The sequence below is a fragment of the Rhincodon typus genome, chromosome 13 (assembly GCF_021869965.1).
Source record: "Rhincodon typus isolate 14 chromosome 13, sRhiTyp1.1, whole genome shotgun sequence".
Classification (NCBI taxonomy): Eukaryota; Metazoa; Chordata; class Chondrichthyes; order Orectolobiformes; family Rhincodontidae; genus Rhincodon; species Rhincodon typus.
The window spans coordinates 18599065-18618657 of record NC_063344.1 but is presented as its reverse complement, the minus strand read 5'-3'; the positions used below and the strand labels follow the sequence as shown (position 1 = coordinate 18618657).

Below are 19593 nucleotides of genomic sequence, written 5' to 3'. Positions count from 1 at the left end.
TCATGTAGCAGGGAGTCTTCAGTTGGGGGAATTGGAGGACCCTATGTCAGGAATGGTCATGTAGCAGGGAGTCTTCAGTTGGGGGAATTGGAGGCTCAAGTGTTCAGGGAGCCCCAGATCAGCAAGATGCGAGAGAATATGCAATGTGTTGTAAATAATTCGCCAAATTCCCATCAGCACCCCTTGGAAAGACTGTCTTCTGCTTCTTTAAAATTTCGAGTCAGTTCAGTTGAACAATATTGAACAGCTTAACTTATTGGCACTGCTTTAGCCTGGAATATTAACAGTCCCAGTGACTCTTTGAAGTGTTTTCCTGAGCTCTCTGTTATTGGGGAAAGAACCAAACTTTGCCAAGCTCAGATGGTTTCAGTTTAGAGCTGGCAATGCTGAGGCGAAGCTTCGGTTGATTGGATACAGAGAGTAAGGATAGCCATGAGAGACAGGGTATCCCTCGCAGATCAGGTCATTTTTGCATCACCCCATGATTTATGTTGTAATGTGGGCCCCATGCTGTTGTGAGTGAACAGCAACAAGCTTTGCTGCTCATAACTATACACTGAGGCTACCTATGTGAGCTCTAGCTCCCTGTGATTACATATCACTATCTCCTTGCACACACGCTCTGGGACGATACTTAAAAGTACAATTTCACAGAACTTCAGGAGGCCATTCAGCCCATCGTGCCTGCACCAACTCTCCTTCATGTCTTATTTCCATTCTGCTGCCTTTCCCATACCCTTGCTGATTGTTTCTATTTGAATAATCATCAAATGCCTTCTTGAATACCTCAGTGCCTCCACTGCACTGCCAGGCAATGGATTCCAAACGTTAACTACTCACTGAATGAAGAAGTTTTTTTCTCACATCACACTCACTTCATTTGCAAATCTCTTTAACTCTGTGGCCCTTCAGTCTTGATCCTTTTGCAAGCAGGAGCAGTTTCTCCTTATCTACTCTATCCAATCCGCTCATGATTTTGAAAACCTCTATCAGATCTCTCTCACTCTTCTCCTGTCCGGACAGAACAGGCCAAACCTCTCCATTCTATCCTCATAACTGAAGTTTCTCATCCTGGAACCGTTCTTGTAAATGTCTTCAATACTCTCTCTAATATGTCCACATCCTACCTGAATTGTAGCATCCAGAATAAGATGCAGTACTCCAGCTGATATCTAACAAGTGTCTTATAGCACCTCCTTGCTCTTATATTCCATGCCCTCTGCAATGTATGATATGTGAGCACATTGCTAACTCAACATAAGAGGGAGCTTTATTGGGAGTAAGCACATTGATTGCTACATTACCGGAGGAAGCCATTTGAACCATCCAGCCTGTGCTGGCTCTTTGATGCTCTGGTCCCTGCCCTTTCCCCAGAACCAGGCACATCTGTTTCCAGTCAAATATTTATACGATTCCTGTTAAAAAGTTCTCACTGAATCTGTTGCCATCATCCTTTCAGGCAAGTCCTTAACAAATTGCTGCATAAAAATAATTCTCCTCATCTCCTCACTGGTTCTTGTACCAATTATCTTTGATCCATGATCTCTGGTTACTGACCCTCCTCTGACTGAGATTTGCTATTCTTTTCCTATTTGCTCTACAACCCACACGAACCTTACCATTTTGAATTAAAAATATTGCGATACTTCTTATATCTTCCTTTGCTGCTCGAGGAGTGTTTTCAAGGATCTAGACAATCGAAGCAGTTATTTATCACGACATTGGGAATAGATGAACATCATAAGCTGCTGTTCCACTCATTTTCTCTTCTGCTTCACCTCTCTTTGGGCTCCCTGTTCACAACTGCCTACGCTGGAGCTACACTGTCTTCTTCAGAGGTTAATATGCACATTGTCCACAAAAGGAGGGCTACTCTTGGCAGAGGTGCCATCTTATCAACAAGCTGTTAAACCGGGGTCCCTCAGATAAATGTAATTTCCATGCGATTATCTGAAGAGCAGAGCAGCCTTCTCAATGCTCTATGTGCCCCTCAACATCACAACAACTGGCCAATAACACATCGCTGCTTATGGGAGTTAGCTGTGAGCAAGTTGGTTGCCACGTTTTGTTCAATGCAACAGTGGCTGCAGTTAAGAGATGATTGGGTGTAAATACTTTGGGATCGCATGAGGGAACTATGAGAAACAACGTACTTGAATTTATAGTTTACATTTTGTATTAAGAAGGAAGATACTTGATTTTAATTTCATTTTTAAAGTTGTTTTTGTGAGCTTGGTGCTAAGACATTTGGAAGCATGTTTTTTATACATGCATTTATAATGGGATTCTACAACCCTTGAGATGAAGAAATACAGATTAGGACACTAAAAAAGAAATTGAAAATAACTATGCTGTTGCTGTGTGACAGGGGACCAGTGATACACAAACACATAGGAAAATTCAAGAAGTGTGTGTGTGTGTATGTGTGCGCATGTACGTATGAGTGTGTGTATGTGTATGCGTGCATGTGTGCGTGCGCGTGTATGCGTGCATGTATGTGTGCATGTGTGAGAGAGTGGATGTGATGATGTGGAGGTGCCGGTGTTGGACTGGGGTGGACAAGGTCAGAAATCACATGACACCAGGTTATAGTCCAACAGGTTTATTTGAAATCGCAAGCTTTTGGAGCTTCGCTCCTTCTTGAAGTGTTAGTGAGAGGTGGTATCAGATGCAGAATTTATAAGTAAAAGATCAAACAGTCACACCACTGGTGAGGATGTATTAAACAAACCTAAGATGCTGTTAAAACTTTAATCAGTTAAAAGGAGGCACAGGTGTTAGATCCTGCAAGCCATCTGTCAACTGCATTTAGGAAATTCATGTTTACTCTGAAGTTAAACTAAGAGTGAATTTAGTTTGGAGTTTGTTGTCAGTGGCTCAGGGAGAGATGCAAGCTGAAGATAAAGCAACGAGTAAATGCACGAAAATTCACTAGAAGGAAACCAAGTGCAGCTGTGCCAACCTGTGCAAGAAGCCTTGATGTGGAGATAGTGGTTTTGGTGTCTGTAAGGATATTGCCAGAATTTTTTGTTCTTATTCATTTGGTCTTTGCTGCTTAGGCCAGTATAGTTGAACATCCCTAGTTGCCCTGGAGAGCATGTGCCTTCTTGAACAGCTGTAGTCCATTTGGTGTCACTACTCCCACAATGCTAACAGGGAGGGAATTCCAGGATCTTGATCCAGTGACACTTAAGGAATGGTGATATAATTCCAAGTCAGGATGGTGAGTGGCTTGGAGAGGAGCTTGCAAGTGGAGGTGTTTCCATGTATCTGCTGCCCTTGTTCTTCTAGATGGTAGAGGTTACAATTTTGGAAGGTCCTGTCTAAGCCTTGGTGAATTTCTGCACTATGTCGTGTAGATAGTAGACACTGCTGCTACTAAGCGTGTCTGGTGGAGGACGTGAATGCTAATGGATACTGTACCAATCAATTGAGCTGTTCTGTCCCGGATGGTGTCAAGCTTTGAGTGTTGTTGAAGCTGCACTCATCCAAGCATGTGGGGGGAGAGTGGTATTCCATCACACTGCTTGCACATGCCTTATAGATGGACAGGCTTTAGGGAGTCAGGAGGTGAGTAACTCGCTGCAGGATTCCTAGCCTCTCGCCTGCTCTTGCAGTCACAATCTCCATATGGATAAAAGGAGTAGGGTGAGATTGAATCAGTTTCTGGGTTTTGCAGTGAAATCTTTCCAACTTCTATGTCGAGTGTATAACAACTCATATAAATTTTAGTTCTTTGTGTCAAAACTGCGCTAACAGACTCTTGTGGACATGTTCAGAAACTGCCCCTACAGTGAGAAAAAATGTCAGGATCTGTCAAGCCAGGTTGACTCTGGGATGTAAGATTATAAGACCTAGGAACTGAAGTTATCCATTCAGCCCATTGAGTCTACTCCACTATTCAATAAGATTATGGCTGACCTGATAATCCTGAATTCCACTTTCCTGCCTTTTACTCAGCAGATTGACTTGCATTAATGTCTGCTGGAATTATGACAATGTGAAAGGTGCTATAGAAATGCAGCTCTGTGGATCTTTGATTATGGGATCTTACTGTGCAGGAAATGACTGCCTGTGTTGCCCCGGTGATAACAGTGGCTACATTCCAGGAGTGTTTTTATAATAAATATAAATGGTCTATGCATGATGTATTTTTGGCTCAATTCAGAGAGCTGTGATCAGATGCTATTAATAAAGCCAAGTCTGTCTTAACGTCTTGTTCATTTTGACTATTGTTTGCAGGACGGCAGTGAGCCGAGAACCCAATGAATGTATGTCACAATGATGATGACAGATCAGATTCCCTTGGAACTGCCACCTTTACTCAATGGGGAGCTCCCCATGATGCCTCACTTGGTGAATGGGGACGGTTCGCAACAGGTGAGTCAGGTGACTGTTTGGCGAAGACCACGGGGAAGTAATGTCATTTTAGCCGGGCTCAGGGAGCATGGGTACATATGGCTGTCAACTGTGAGCACCCTTTATCACAAATAAAAACGGAAAGAACTGCAGATGCTGTAAGTCAGGAACAAAAACAGAAGTTGCTGGAAAAGCTCAGCTGGTCCGGCAGCATCTGTGAAGAAGAAAAAAAAGTTGACGTTTCGGGTCTGGTGACCCTTCCTCAGAACTGATGGTGGCTGGGAAAACATTGGTTTGTATGCAGAAAATAGGGAGGGGGATGGGGTAGGGAGTAAATGATAGGATGGAGCCTGAAGAGAGAGAAGAGCAGTTGGATAGACAAAGGAGTTGATAAAGATCTGGGGAAACGAAGTGTAGACTGGGTGACCGCTTTGCCGAACATCAGGGCAGTGGATTTGATGATGTGGCCTGCATTTATATGTCTGTTCATATATGTAGGCATCCCAAAGTAATAGGCAAATGTAGATTTCTATGCCTTTTGCCTTCAGACCTAAACACAAGTTAGTCTGATGCCCTGTCTCGCTCTCTGATAACTTGCCTTACAAGCCTTTCCACCAAGCTTTGACGTAAAATTCAAGATTGCAGCGTTCCAGGTAGTTAGAGAAACGTATGAATTAAGAGCAGGACATGGTTTCCCATTCAGTACAGAGGGAATGCGACATTGTCAGAGATGCCATCCAATGCATGAGGCATTAGACAGAGGTTTCTGTCTGTCCTCTTATGTGGATGTGCAATTTATCAGAGCCACTTGAACAAGGACTCAAGAATACTCCCCAGTGACCTATCCAATATGCATCCCTCAATCAATGCATCACCATCACTGAATTTTGTAAAAACCCATCTGGTTCACTAATATCTCTTGGGAAGGAAATCTGCCATCCTTCCTTTGTCTGGCCTACATGTGACTCCGGACCCACAGCAATGTAGTTATCTCAAAACTGCCCTCTGAAATCACCAAGTATTGCACTCAAGAGCAAATAGGAATGGGCAACAAATGCTGACCTTGTCAGTGATGCCCATATCCAGTGAAAGACTTTTTGATTAAAAAAAAAACTACAACAAAAAAAAGGATCATCTGGCCATTATGACTTGCTGTTTGTGGGAGCTTGCTGTGTATAAATTGGACACTATGTTTAGGCTAGTAGAAAAGTGACTACACTTCTGTAAAGGGCTTTGACTTAAGATGTTCTGACAACATCCTGAAGATGTGAGCGGGGCTTTTTGTTTGTCTGTTCTCTTTTGTTGAAGGGAGGGAGGGAGGAAGAACAATGTTTGATGAAAGAGAGAGAGGGAGGAATGCAAACTGAAGAATGCCACAAGCTGCCAGAACTCCAAATTGTTTCAAGCAATGATCGAGTGGTGCTGGTATTTCCCAGTGTTGCTTGCAGCACTGATCCGCAGATTATTGCCACAGGGATCCTGAATTGTTTCAGTGTGGAGTTAGTGTCTCGGTAGACATGCAGTAACTCCTCACCTCCTGCCTGTGTGCTTCCTGCATACTTGTGAAACTGGTTTCCAAACATCCTTGCCAGAACATCTGGCTGTATCTGTTAGAACTTGGATCTTTTTGCTAAGAATACCAAGTGATGTTTCAGTCCAGGAGGACAGAGGGGGGAAGTGGTGAGAGTATGTGCTTATTCATTTTAATCATTACAAAGCTGTTGGGGGACTGGGGTTGGGAACCACCTCGCTGGTGTTAGATTGTGGCTCACGAGCAATCACGGCCAAAGGCTTTCACTGAGCTCGACTTAAACAGAGGTGTTCAATTCACCAGAGCTCCTTGTTTACTATTCACGCATAATTTAACACTTGCTCTGCTGCCTTCATGAAGAATGGTGTTCCTTACCATGGATTGCTGGAGTGGGTTGATCATCATGTAGACTTCTCATAGAATCCCTACAGTATGCAGACAGAGACCATTCGGCCCCTTGAGATGCACCAGCCTCTGGATAGCATCCCAACCAGACCCACTCAACCCTGTATTTACCACGGTTAATCCACCTAGCCAGCACATCCCTGGACAGTGCTGGGTAATTCAGCATGGAGCCACCTAACCTGCACATCCTTGGGCTGTGGGAGCACCCAGAGGAAACCCACGCAGACACGGGGAGAATGTGCAAACTCCACACACGCAAGCGCACACACGGAGTTGCCAGAGGGTACAATCAAACCCAGGTCCCTGGCACTCTGAGGCAGCAGTGCTAACCACTGACCCTCAGGGCCAACCCAAGTGACACATATTGACATTGGTGTTCCATTCGGACTCTCTGCATCCAGTGATATCCTTGGTTCCCTCACTGAGGGAGTGCTGCATTGTTGGAGGTACCAACTACTGGGGTGGCACGGTGGCTCAGTGGTTAGCACTGCAGCCTTATAGCGCCAGGGACCCGGGTTCGATTCCAGCCTTGGGCAACTGTCTGTGTGGATTTTGCACATTCTCCCCGTGTCTGTGTGGATTTGCTCCAGTTTCCTCCCACGGTCCAAAGATGTGCAGGCTAGGTGGATTGGCCATGCTAAATTGCCTGTAGTGTTCAGGGGTGTGTGGGTTTTAGGGGAATGGGTCAGGGTGGGATGCTCCAAGGGTTGGTGTGGACTTGTTGGGCCGAAGGGCCTGTTTCCACACTGTAGGGATTCTATGACTCCAAACCAAAGCCTTGACTGCTCACACCCGAATGGATTTGTAAAATCCCACAGCCACTATTTCAAAGTGGGGGTGGGGGACAAGTCAAGACAGCTGATCTGTTCCATTAATGTTTGAGGGAGCTTGTTGTGTGTGAATTAGCTGCTGTGTTTTCTACATTGTAACAGGGATGATGCTTAAAACAAATACTTCATTGTCGCTAAAATACAACATTGCGTCTCGAGGTTGTAAACAGTGCGACAGAAATGCAAGTCCTTTGGTTTCCTGACAAAAGCACAGAAAGATCCCCCATATCTGAGGCAATTCAGGTGGTCTTTTATGTATAGACCACCACCTAAACTAAGTAATTTGTATTAATTCCCAACTTAAAATCAACAACTTACCCCTGACTGCATCGACTATTCACTGGGTTAGTGTTCCGTAAGGTAGCTGCCACCTCAACAAGTATTAACCCATGAGCTTAGAGCATCAATATTAATAGCCATTCAACTGCAAAAGGCATCACATCCAAGTCTGATTGATGATAGAGGCTGAGGGGTGGAGAGGAGGAGGGCCTCCATTTAATTTCCTACCCCAGCAGCAGTATCTCCAACTGTGCCTCACTCCCTCAGGACTGCAATTGTCTGGATTTTCTGTTAAAACCTCTGGAGGTGTCTTGAACCCAAAATCCTGGAACCTGGAGGCCCGATTGCTGAGCACGGAGCTGATAGAACTTGGTTGTGAATCAGTCTGAGGGCCTGTCTGCTCTTGCCAATGAACGTCAATGATCCTGTGGCTTTGTTTTGAAGAACCGTGCAGGATTTTACCATAATCAACACTATAAAAGCAGATTACAGTGGTCATCATTTCATTTCTGTTTGAGGAAGTTTGCTGTGTGCCAATTGGCAGCTGTATTTCTTGCATTGTATCAGTGACTAATACATTTCAAAAAAGCATTCAATGGGCTGGAAAGCACTTTGGAAGTTATGGAAGGATGGCATGGTGGCTCGGTGGCTCAGTGGTTAGCACTGCTGCCTCACAGCACCAGGGACCCAGGTTCGATTCTAACCTTGGACAACTGTCAGTGTGGAGTCTGCACATTCTCCCCGTGTCTGTGTGAGTTTGCTCTGGGTGCTCTGGTTTCCTCCCACAGTCCAAAGATGTGCAAGTTAGGCGGATTGGCCATGCTAAGTTGCCCATAGTGTCCAGAGATTGGGTGGGTGGGTGGGTGGGTTAGGTGAACTAGCCATGGGAAATGCAGGATTACAGGGATAGGATAGGGTAGAGGGGTGGGTCTGGATGAGATGCTCAGAGGGTTGGTGTGCATTCAATGGATTGAATGGCCAGCTTCCAAATTGTGGGAATTCTATGAAAGGTGCTCTTGGTCTCTTTTTATCTTGTTTATTCTTCTTAGTGAGGTGGGGGTGGGGGGGGCGTGGTGTCTCCATTTTTGGGTATCAGCAGTGAGCTCTGCAGTCATTAGGAGAACCCTCGCTGAAAGACCAGCACTCCGGGCAGTCACTAACAAGCAGGCTAAATTGACGGGGATTAAATTCTTGTAAAGATGACAGACTGAAAACCTAACGAGTTTTCCTGCAGCAAGACGGTGGTACACTGGGTCTGCTGGGCTGGTTATTGGCGGGTGCTAATTTGAGAGTTCTACAGGAATAGAAAGTTCTTCTGTCAGTGTCTGTGCACCTCAGGGAGCTGTTTGTAGCGATGCAATACATTATGGTTCTGGGTTTTACATCAGAGGGCAGGGAACTGGCTTTGAGAGATCACTCAGACCAAGAGTTTCAAGTGGAAAGCTATTTGCTTTCTATGACCTACGGGCTCTGTTACTGCTGTCATTCAAATATAACTTCTGAATAGCATTCTCATGCATATCTCATCCTGCTCTCGACATCTCTTTTCAATATTACGTTTAAGTGCACAGAAGGTTAAACAACAGAATCAATCTTTGCCAGCCAGGAAAGGAATAGAATGAGGTTCGATATAGAGTAAAGCTACCTCTACATTGCCCCCATTAAGTGCTCCCAGGACAGGGATAGCACAGACCCAGATGGTAAAGCTCTTTCTACTCTTCAAAAACTGAAGTAAAGCTCTCTTGACCCTCTTGAGGTCCATAGGTAAGGTGAACAGCAGAAGTATTTTTCCGAAGATGAGGAGTTCAAAATTAAGGGGCATATTTTTAAGGAGAGAGGGAAAATTTTTAACAAGGACATGAGAGGCAAGTTTTTTTACAGAGTGGTCCAGGTGGGGAGTGAACTGCCAGAGGAAGTGGTAGATGCAGGTATAGTTACTACATTTAAAAGACATTTGGACGGTGACATCAATAGAAAAAGTTTAGCGGGACATGGGCCAAATCCAGGCAAATGGGAGTTGTTTAGTTCGGGAACATTGACAGCATGGACAAATTGGACCAAAGGATCTGTTTCCATGCTGTATGACTCTGACTCTTTTAAACTGATAGTAAAACTCTCTAGACTGTCCCTATCAAACACTCCAAGGACAGATAGAGCACGGGGTTAGATACAGAGTAATGCCTACTGTACCCTGACCTCATCAACCACTCCCACGACAGGGACAGCATCACCTTAGATACAGAGTAAAGCTACCTCTCCCTTGTCTCTAGCAAACATTCCCATGACTGCATGGTGTGAAATACAGTAAATCTTCCTCTACTTTGTCCCCAGCAAACACTCCCAGGACAGGTACAGTGTAGGCTTACATACAGAGTAAAGCTTAGAGTGTTTGATTAAGTTGTGGGTGAGGAAAGCATTGAGACATTTGACCTCAATGCAATGTCTAAATGAACAGAACATTGTGTGGACTAGTGCAGAGGGAATGAGAGAGAGTATCACTAGGCTAAAGGCCTGAGAATGAGGTCATTTAGAGTGTTCCTATGGTAACAGGAAAGGGAGCGGTAACTGCTGATTTTTCAGGAGTATGTCTCAGGGGTTATGATATTTATACCTAACATGATTATGCCCATTATTCAACTTCTATGGCTGAACAACAAGACCCAAATTATTCTTTGATTTATTTTAGGTGTTATATCAGATCACCACATCTAGCTTCTAGGCAACAACCCTTTCATTAGCACAGCGAAATAGGGATCCACTGGATTTTATTTACATAACAGAAGGGGTTTTTTGAACAAAGCCTAGCACTGGAGCTAAACTTTCAGAGATGTATTGCATTCCTATTATGAATTAATACAGCAGTAGGGATTGGGACGTTATAGATTTGACTGAAAGGCTAAAGCCTAAGTCCTGGCAATGAAACTACGACTCCCGACATGCCTTACAAAGCATCCAGACATGTTACCATGGTAACTATCCGTCCCTATGACAACAACAACATGGTGTGAGTCAGGTTGCCAAGTAACTAATGGAACCAAAGCAGCCACAGGTCACAGAAGAAAAAGTGTATTTTGGCACAAGATGATGGGGCGTGAAGATTCAGGTTGCCACGTATCCTCCAGGATTGTGCTGGCATTTCCTTGGACAGAGCTGTGAGGAAATCCTGGAAAGAATAATCATCTGGGTCTTTAAATATTGGGGTTTCAAACTGGTGTTCAAATAGAAAACATTCATTTAAGATAGTATCAGCACAAACAACAAGTATATTTATATCCCACCTTTAAGACATGCCCTAAGTGCTTTACAGTGTAGAGACAGAGTTTAATGAATATGCATCAAGCTTCTGTTGTATGCTGTGATGTAACTTTGTCCTCAGTAGTCATGAGAGAGACACTCTGCTGGAAGGTTGGAAACTACAGCAGCTCCAGAATGAGTGTTCCTGCTGACAGATCAGACCATACATAGTTTGTGAAGAAATATTACTTAAAGAAACACCTTGAGGTCAGATCTGAGTCTGAAGAGCAGATGAACCCAGAGCAAAATGCACAACAGTGGTATCGAACAAAATTTGACACCCAGCAGCACACAGAGATATTAGCGCAGGTAACCTAGAGCTTTGAGAAAATCGAGGGTGAGGTGATAGGGAATTATAGATGAGTTACCTGCATGCCTGTTGGTGGAAATTCCTGGAGTTTATAACTAAGCTTACTGTGACTGAGCACCTTGTGAATTTCCAGCTGATCAGAGAGAGACGAGGTGGGTCATGCCTGGCGAATCTGATGGAAATTTACATCATTTGATCTTGGAACAGAAGCAGGCCATTTGATCCATTGAGTTTGCACCACCATTCAATGAGATCATGGTTGATCTGATAATCCTCAACTCCACTTTCTTGTCTTTTCACTGAAATTACTCTACAGAGACCAGTATCCCGTCACCAAGTCACCCTGGATTGACACATGCATAGTACTTGACATTGGTCCAGCTTCCTCACAGCCAGCTCTCAGAGTGAGCAGGACCTCTGACACTCCTGTTTATATCTGTCAGCCAGGGCTCCCTGATTGGACCAGGTTAACAGCCCCCAACCAGGGCACTCATATTCAGTGAAGTCCACCTGGCTCACCTCATTACGATCACTATCTTCCCCATAACCCTTAATTCACTTACTGATTAAAAATCTGTTTATCTCAGCCTTGAATGTACCCAAATTACCCAGCCTCTATAGCCCTCTGTGGGAAAGAATTCCACAGATTCACTACCCTATGAGAGAAGACATTCCTCCTTATCTCTGTCCTAGCTCTGACCACTTACTCTGAGATTATGCTGCCTGGCCCTTGACTCTCCCAGAACAAGAAATAGCCTTTCTGCACTTACCCTGTCAAAGCCCCTAAGAATATTTGATTCAATAAGGCCCCCTCTCATTCTTCTAAACCCGAAAGTACAAGCCCGGTCTATTCAACCTGTCCTCATAAGAAAATCAAATTAATGAACCTTCTCTGTACTGCATTCAATGCCAGCGTAAGAGATAATACAGGATTTGATTTGATTTATTTATTGTCATGTGTACCGAAGTACAGTGAAAAGCTTTGTTTATGAGCAGTACAGGCAGATCATTGTAAGCAAGGACATACAGATCATAGGGTGAAAAAAGAAACTTATACAGGTTATGTCTCACGGTGCATGCGCTAGGCAAGATCAACTTTAGCAAGATCAGCACCATTTGATGTTAGAGACTCCATTCATCCTCTCAAAGAGGACTAAGTCTGTTCACAGTATTTCAGGTGTGGTCTTTGAGAGAACAAGAAAATGTCAAGGATATTATTAATATGGATTTCCAGAAGGCATGTGATAAGGTCTCCAAGAGACTGTTCATTAAAATTGCAGTTAATGGAATTAACAGTAAATTATTGGCCTTGAGAGGAAACTAATTGAGTGGCAGGGGACGGAGAGTTGGCATAATAGGCAGGTACTGTAATTGGCAGGATGTTTTTCATGATGTCCCAAAGGATCTGTGTTGAGGCCTCACAGTACTCATTGGTTGTGTATGTCCAAATTTACTGATGATAAAAATTTAGGTGGTATGGTACCGTAATGCAGATGGAAATATAAAATTACAGAGAAATATCAATAGATTAAATCAACATACAAAACTGTGGCAATTAAGGTGATAAATTTTGGGCCAAATAAAAGACAGAGGAGAATGAATGATTAGGAACAGTCCAGGTCCAAAGAACGTTGAGGTTTTTAAGTTAATATTGACACATTGAAGGGGAAACTCAATGAACTCATGAGGAAGAAAGGGATGGAAGGATATGCCAATGGCATGAGATGAAGAGGGCTGGTTGAAGGCTCAGGTGGAGTATAAACACCAACATGGAGTAGGATGGACCAACTGGCCTGTTTCTTTGCTGTAAACCCTGTGGACAAAGTCAGAAGTCACATGACACCAGGTTATAGTCCACCAGGTTTATTTGGAATCACAAGCTTTCAGAGCGCTGCTCCTTCATCAGGTGAATTGCAGACTTTCTTCTTAGCAGAGACACCACACTCACGACTTCGACAACAACAACAAAAAATTCCATTTCCTTTGACTTGGTAAACATATGCAAAGATGCCTTACTGAGGCACTTAATCAAAGAAAAATGTGCAATTTAAGGAAATATTAAGACAGATGACCAAAAGATTGGTCAAAGAGTTAGGTTTTAAGGACTGTCTTAAAGGAAGAAAGATATATAGAGAGGGCGAGAGGTGCAGCGAAAGAATTCCAGAGCTTCAGGCCATGTCAATGAAAGGACAGCCAATGGTGGATGGGTTAAAATCAGAGATGCTCAAGTGGCTAGAATTGGAGGAATGTACTGATCTTGGAGGGTTCGGGGTGGGCGGAGGGGGTGGAGGAAGTTATAGCGATAAGGAGAAAGATAACAATGGAGACTTAAAGTTGAAAGTTTTGTAAAATTAGAAGCCGATGCAATCAGCAAACATAGAGTTTATGATAAGTGACTGGCACTCTGTGTGAGTTGGGATGTGTACAGTGAGGTTTAGAGAGCTCAGTTTCATGTGAGAAGAGGATGAGAGAGGCCTGTCAGGAATGTATTGATATAATCGAGTCTAGAGATATTAAAGGTGTGCATGTTTCCAACAGTGACTACACTAACAAGTACTTAATTGGCTGTCAGGCCCCATGAGAGTATTATCCATGTAAAAAATGTGGCATTAATTTGAGTCTTTCTGAGTTTTTGTTGAGGGTTTAAGCAGCAGATCAACAGAGGTAAGCAAAGAGTCATAGTGACTTTATGGAAGGAGACGATGGCGTGGTGGTATTGTCGCTAGACTAGAGACAGATAATATTCTGGGGACATGGGTTTAAATTGCACGATAACAGCCTGGAATTGAAAAATCTAATGATGACCATGAAACCACTGTCGATTGTCATAAAACCGATCTGATTCACTAATCTCTTTTAGGGAAGGAAATCTGCCATCCTTACTTGGTCTGGCCAATGTGTGGCTCTCAGAAATATGGTTGACTCTTAACTGGCCTGAAATGGCCTAGCAAGCCATTGTATCCAAGAGTAACTCGGAACTGGCAATAAATATAGACCCAGTCAACAATGCCCGCATCCCATGAGTGAATAAAAAGGTTAAACCTTGAGGTTTTGGTGACAGGACTGTTTTGTTTCAGGTCTTTACCTCAATGTCAAATATGAATGGATGAATCTCAGATTGTCGTCTGATTGAAGGACGGAGATAGTCGTTGGTGGTGGGGACCAGAGACAGTGACCTTAGACATCCTAGTATTTAGTTGAAGAAAATCCCTGCTCATCCAGTACTGGATGTCAGCTAATCAGTCTGACAATTTATAGAGCACGGAGTGTTAAAGAAAGATGGTGAGGTGGAGCTGGAAGTTGGCAGTGTATGTTTAAATAAATACACACTGTTTCTGGATGATATTGTTGAGGGTGGCACGCCGATTGAGCTGTGTGGAGTTTCCCAGTGTCATTTAGACGAACATTAGGGGATATGCAAGGGAACTGTGAGGGACCAGGACGAGAAACCTACTCGCTGACTATGACTAGATGGATAAGAATGGCATTGAATCCCCCTCTGCTCGACAAGTGAACTGAAGTTACCTCTCCATAAATAGTGGGCAGACAGCAGCTGGTTGTTGTCTTGGCAACCAAATGTTATTATACACTTGGCATTGTCAGCCTTTGCAGAATGGGCATTTAGCTCATTGACTTTGCATGTGGGAGAAAGTTCACTCAAGGCAGAATGTTCAATTAAGTTTGTTTCTGCAATGTAGGAGGGTTAAATTGCTCTGGTCCCACTCACTGATTGTCTACGCTGCTGATTAGCATCTTCCGTGACCCAAGAGATGTTACCGGTGAGATATCGAGACTTGGGGAAGCATCCCAAATAAAGCCAATTTAACTTTCCCATCAGCATTAGGACTTTCTCTTATAATTTCGCTCAACATCACAATGTACCAAAGCACTTTGAAATGAATGAAGCACTTTTGTTATAAAGCTTACTCCCTATTATAATCCGGTACTTTTAATATCCCATCTGTTATATTTGGATCTGTTTATATGGTATTTATATTTGGGGAGGCAGTGGCTTTGTTGTAATGTTGCTGCATTAAATAGTCCAGATCCCCAGGCTAATGTTCTGGGGATTGGTGAATTGGGACTGGCAGATGGTGAAATTTGAACTCAATTAAAATCTGGAATTAAAGACCAGTCTAGTGGTGACCTTGTAATAACCATTGTTGTTTGCCATAAAAACCCATTTGCTTTACAAATGTCCTTTAGGGAAGGAAATCAGCCATCCTTATGCATGTGACCCATTACACACAGCAATGTAGTTGACTCTTAACTACTGCTGGACAATTGCAAGCAATAAATGTTGACCTAGCCAGAGATGCCCACATCCCATGATGTATTTATAAATCTTATATATATGATCACTTTGCATTCTTTCAATGAACTCACACCCCTGTGATGTTTGTGAGAGGTTGCTGCGCACATATCGGCTAATGTATTTCCCACCTGCTCAACGATCCCTCAAAAGACAATTCCTTCATCCCAGGAATCATCCCAGTCAAACTTCTCCGACCTGTCTCCAATTCAAGTCCATCCCTCCTTAAGTAAGGAGGTCAAAGTTTTGCACACTACTCCAAGTGTAGTCACAATAAAGCGCCATACATTTGTAGCTAGCGTCCCCCTACTTCTAATCCCCATTCCTATTGCATTAAAGGCCAATATTCCATTTGCTTTTCGAATCATTTGCTGTATGGTACCTTTTTGTGACTCATGTATAAAGTCACCCAGGTCCCTCTACATCAGTGTTCTGGAATCTCTCTCATTTTAAATGATATGCTGCTTTTCTATTCTTTCTGACAAAGTGTATAATGTAACATTTTCACATATTACATTCCATTTGATCATGATCACTCACTTAACATATATATATATATTTCCCTATTATAGACTCTATCTTCCTCACAACTTGCTTTCCTACTTACATTTGTATTGTCGGCAAATTTAGCCACAATGTCGTTAGTTCTTTCATTACATTTGCTAATATACCATAAATTGCAGCATATAAATTGGCCCAAATTATATGAGATATTACTTTCTCTGTCCTTAAAAATCATATTTTTACTCAACATGTAGATTGTTCCCCCACCCCCCCACCCCTAATTTGCATTCATCGTCAGCCTTAATTTTTCACCCACAAAGGAACATTTTACCTGCCAATACCTTACAGCTGAGCAAAAGGGATCAAGCAGACGACATGAGCTGTGTTCTGAAGGTATGCAGGACTTTAAGACTTGCCAACTCTTTGCATCGATGTCAATATCATTTTAAAATGCTAACCACCCACACACTTGTTTTTGTAGGGAACTTTCAAAGCTGCAAGTTCAACATACATACTGACATCTACAGTATATTGTAAATAATTGAAGCCCTAGCACTGATCCCTGTAGCACTCCTCTAGTTATGATTATATATATTATATATATATCCCATCTCTCTGTTTTCTGTTTGTTAGCCAATCCTCTATCCATTGTTTATATTTTACCCTCAACACAATGAACTCTTACCTTGATCCTGGTCCGTATTTAATAGTCAATGAAAATCTAAACCAAATTCTCTGATCATTATTGCATTTCAATTTGTGGGAACTTGCCATTCATAAACTGACTGCCATGTTTCCTACTTCGTTGGCTGTAGAGCACCTTGAGTTGTCCTGTACTGTAATAAAACAGGCTGTTCATTTCTCAGTCAAACCTTGAGGGGTGAAGGTGAAAATATTTTATTCCAAATGAATGAATGTCTGCTCAGACAAGATGCTAAAGAAGAAAGGTGGGAGATTGTTTCATATTTACATAGATATAACAGCCTCTTACATTGAAAGCTGCCTTGACTCATCTCTGCCTATTGAAGCAAAAGCATTAATTTCTATAACACCTTTCATCATCTCAGAATATCCCAATTCAGTTTGGCTTGTAGTGATTGGAACAAGAGCCCAGTGAATCTCACTGACAATTAGATCCCTAATTGGGGTTGTTAACCAGAGCCAATCAAGGAGCCCTGGTGACAGATATCAACAGGAGATTCAGATAAACCTCTGCTTTCTAGGGACTGTCTCTGAGCTGGCTGGTCAAGGCCTATGTACTGTGCACATGTAAATGAAGGGATGATTTGGTGAGGGAATACTGGCCTCTGTGCAGTTATTTCAAGCTTGTGAGAGGATATTACTGTTGGGCAGTCTTTCTTGCTGCCAGATTTGGAGGGTCTTGCAACATAGTGGCTGTAAAGTGTTTTTAAGCTTAAGGGAGCTGCCTGGTAAGCCGTGATTTTAGCCTCAGATTTGAGACCCTGGTCCACAAATACCGTCCTGCTCATTTGGCCAAAGGTTGAGTTGGTACATTGGAGGGGATGGTAACTTTCATCATCTATGCCCATCTGCATCGAGAAGAAACTTCCAAGATCTGGAAAACAGCTATGAGATAATAACGAGACAATCTGTTTGTTAATGTTATTTGTGGGGCAAAATTTGGCTTATGACATCAGGTAAACTTCCTCTGTTTGTTTTCCTCACCCCGATCTCTGTTACGATGCAGACATTTGCATGAAGTAATATAGCAGCCTGTAACTCAAGGTGTTAATCTTGGAGTTGAGCAGCTGTTTGGATTCTTTTAGGGTAAAGTTGATAGGCCTGCAAGTTTAACACATGCTGTGTACAATCAATTTCAGTTAAAATCACAATGAATTTAATTGTTTATTTCTTTTTCATGTTGATTGTAGTGGTCCAGTCAGTAGACTGAGTTCAGTCGCAGCATGGAATTTCTAAAATAGCTGAGTTGTGTATATTTTTCTTGTTTACTGATAAACATCAGGGCACCGACCACACATCAGCAGTTGGTTAATGGAAGAATACATTGCTTCATTCATGAAGCATTTGCGAAATGGGTGGCAGTGTTACACAGTTGGAGCTTGCGTGATTGCAGTTTGGCAGCTACTGCAGAACAAGCCAAGACTGAATCACATGGTACATTGGAACAATACCCCCCACCAATTTTTATACAGACACAGTACCCACACCCACTTAAAATGCACCATAACAAGCTGGTGTTGACCATGCAACCTTTGGATTGAAATAAAAAAAAACCCCAACTGATTCATTAATATCCTTTATGTGAGCAAACCAGCCATCCTTACCCTGCTCTGCTCTGGGCTGCTATGTGACTGCAGTCCCAGACCAACTGTTCTGACATGACTGCACAAGTCAGTCAGTCGTAGCAAACACTGTGTGGACTGCAGCAGTTCAAGAAAGATGGCTTGCCACTACCTCCTCCAGGGCAACGGAGAACATGCGATGCAGGACGTTCTGACTTTGCCTGCACTCACCACGTCCCAAAGAATGAGTAACAGCTTCCACCATTACATTGTGTCTTTAGAAATCTGGATAGCTGGGGACTCCATTGGCCCTATGGTATCCTGAGGTGTGGTTACCGGAGAGTGATTAGAGGAAGGAAAACTCGGTAGTTTCTTTCTCTTGCGATGGTCCAAAGGCGGGGCGGGTGGGGAGGGAAAGGGGGGTGCCAAGTACTGAGTCCAGTGTGTAGCATAGCACAGCACTGCATAAGCTGAAATCCAGTAGCCCTGCACGTCTTTGATCCTATTGTTTCAGCCTTAAGCTCTCAGTCGCAGACTTTTGAGATATGAAGAGTTTTCTTTCTGTGCTTGGTACTGCAGTTAACTCTGATCTCTTTGTTGCAGGTTATTTTAGTTCAGGTTAATCCAGGAGAAACCTTCACCATCAGAGCAGAAGATGGGTCCCTGCAGTGTATCCAAGGTAGGACGATGACCTGTGGCCTGTGCCACAGGGTGGGGGATACCTGTTTGGTGTGTTATACTGATTGTATGTTTGTGTTGTACATTGGCCAACCATCCACACAGCAACGTCTGGGACACCACTCAAAGCAAGCACATGATTTGGTTTGATGATGACAGACTAGATATTGGGGCAATTGCTTGTGATCAAGAGCAGGAATCCTGGATGATTATCCCTTGCCATGTTATTCCTTAACTCCAAATTTTACTGTACTATCATTGCAGACTGTCCTGCTTTGTATCTCCAATTCCTGCCATGTTAAACTGCAAAACCAGACTTACCCTCCACCATGGATTGACAATGTCATGTGAAGTTAAGCTGATATTTTAATACCTGGAACATTGTGAACTCTGAATTCTAGTTTATCTGAAATGATTGAGTGATATTAATTATGTTATGCTTTGCAGCAAATCAGCAAGAAGCTAATTAAAGCAAATCAGTGACACATCTTCCTCAGGCCAGAGCATGCAAACACTGATCCATTCAAAGTTATTTTGCCTGTGAATAAACAACACATTTGAATCACCCCAAACATATCCAAAAGTGTTAGATCGTACTTTTTGTGGCTTTGATAAATTTACAGCCTTTAATTATTATCTTCATGATTATGGAAACCCAATGCAGCTTCACAGTGATGGTTGGAATGAGTCACAACCATAACAGATCTTTTTAAGTGTGTTTTATTTTGAGCCAGGTGTCAAGCTGTTCAGTGGATCATAGTTGGCCAGCTGTACTGATGAGGCCATTCTTTGTTGCTGAATGAATCTCAAATTTCCTATGTTCCAAC

The 19593-nt window shown here is 42.9% G+C and overlaps 1 long non-coding RNA gene across 1 annotated transcript in view; it reads left to right on the top strand.

Moving 5' to 3' along the window:
- Positions 1-18768, top strand: part of LOC125484735 — a 96654-nt gene extending 77886 nt beyond the window's left edge. The window contains exons 2-3 of the long non-coding RNA XR_007263548.1: positions 4243-4380; positions 18692-18768. This is a non-coding gene — a long non-coding RNA (uncharacterized LOC125484735). The remainder of the gene's footprint in view (positions 1-4242; positions 4381-18691) is intronic.
- Positions 18769-19593: the final 825 nt, after the last annotated feature.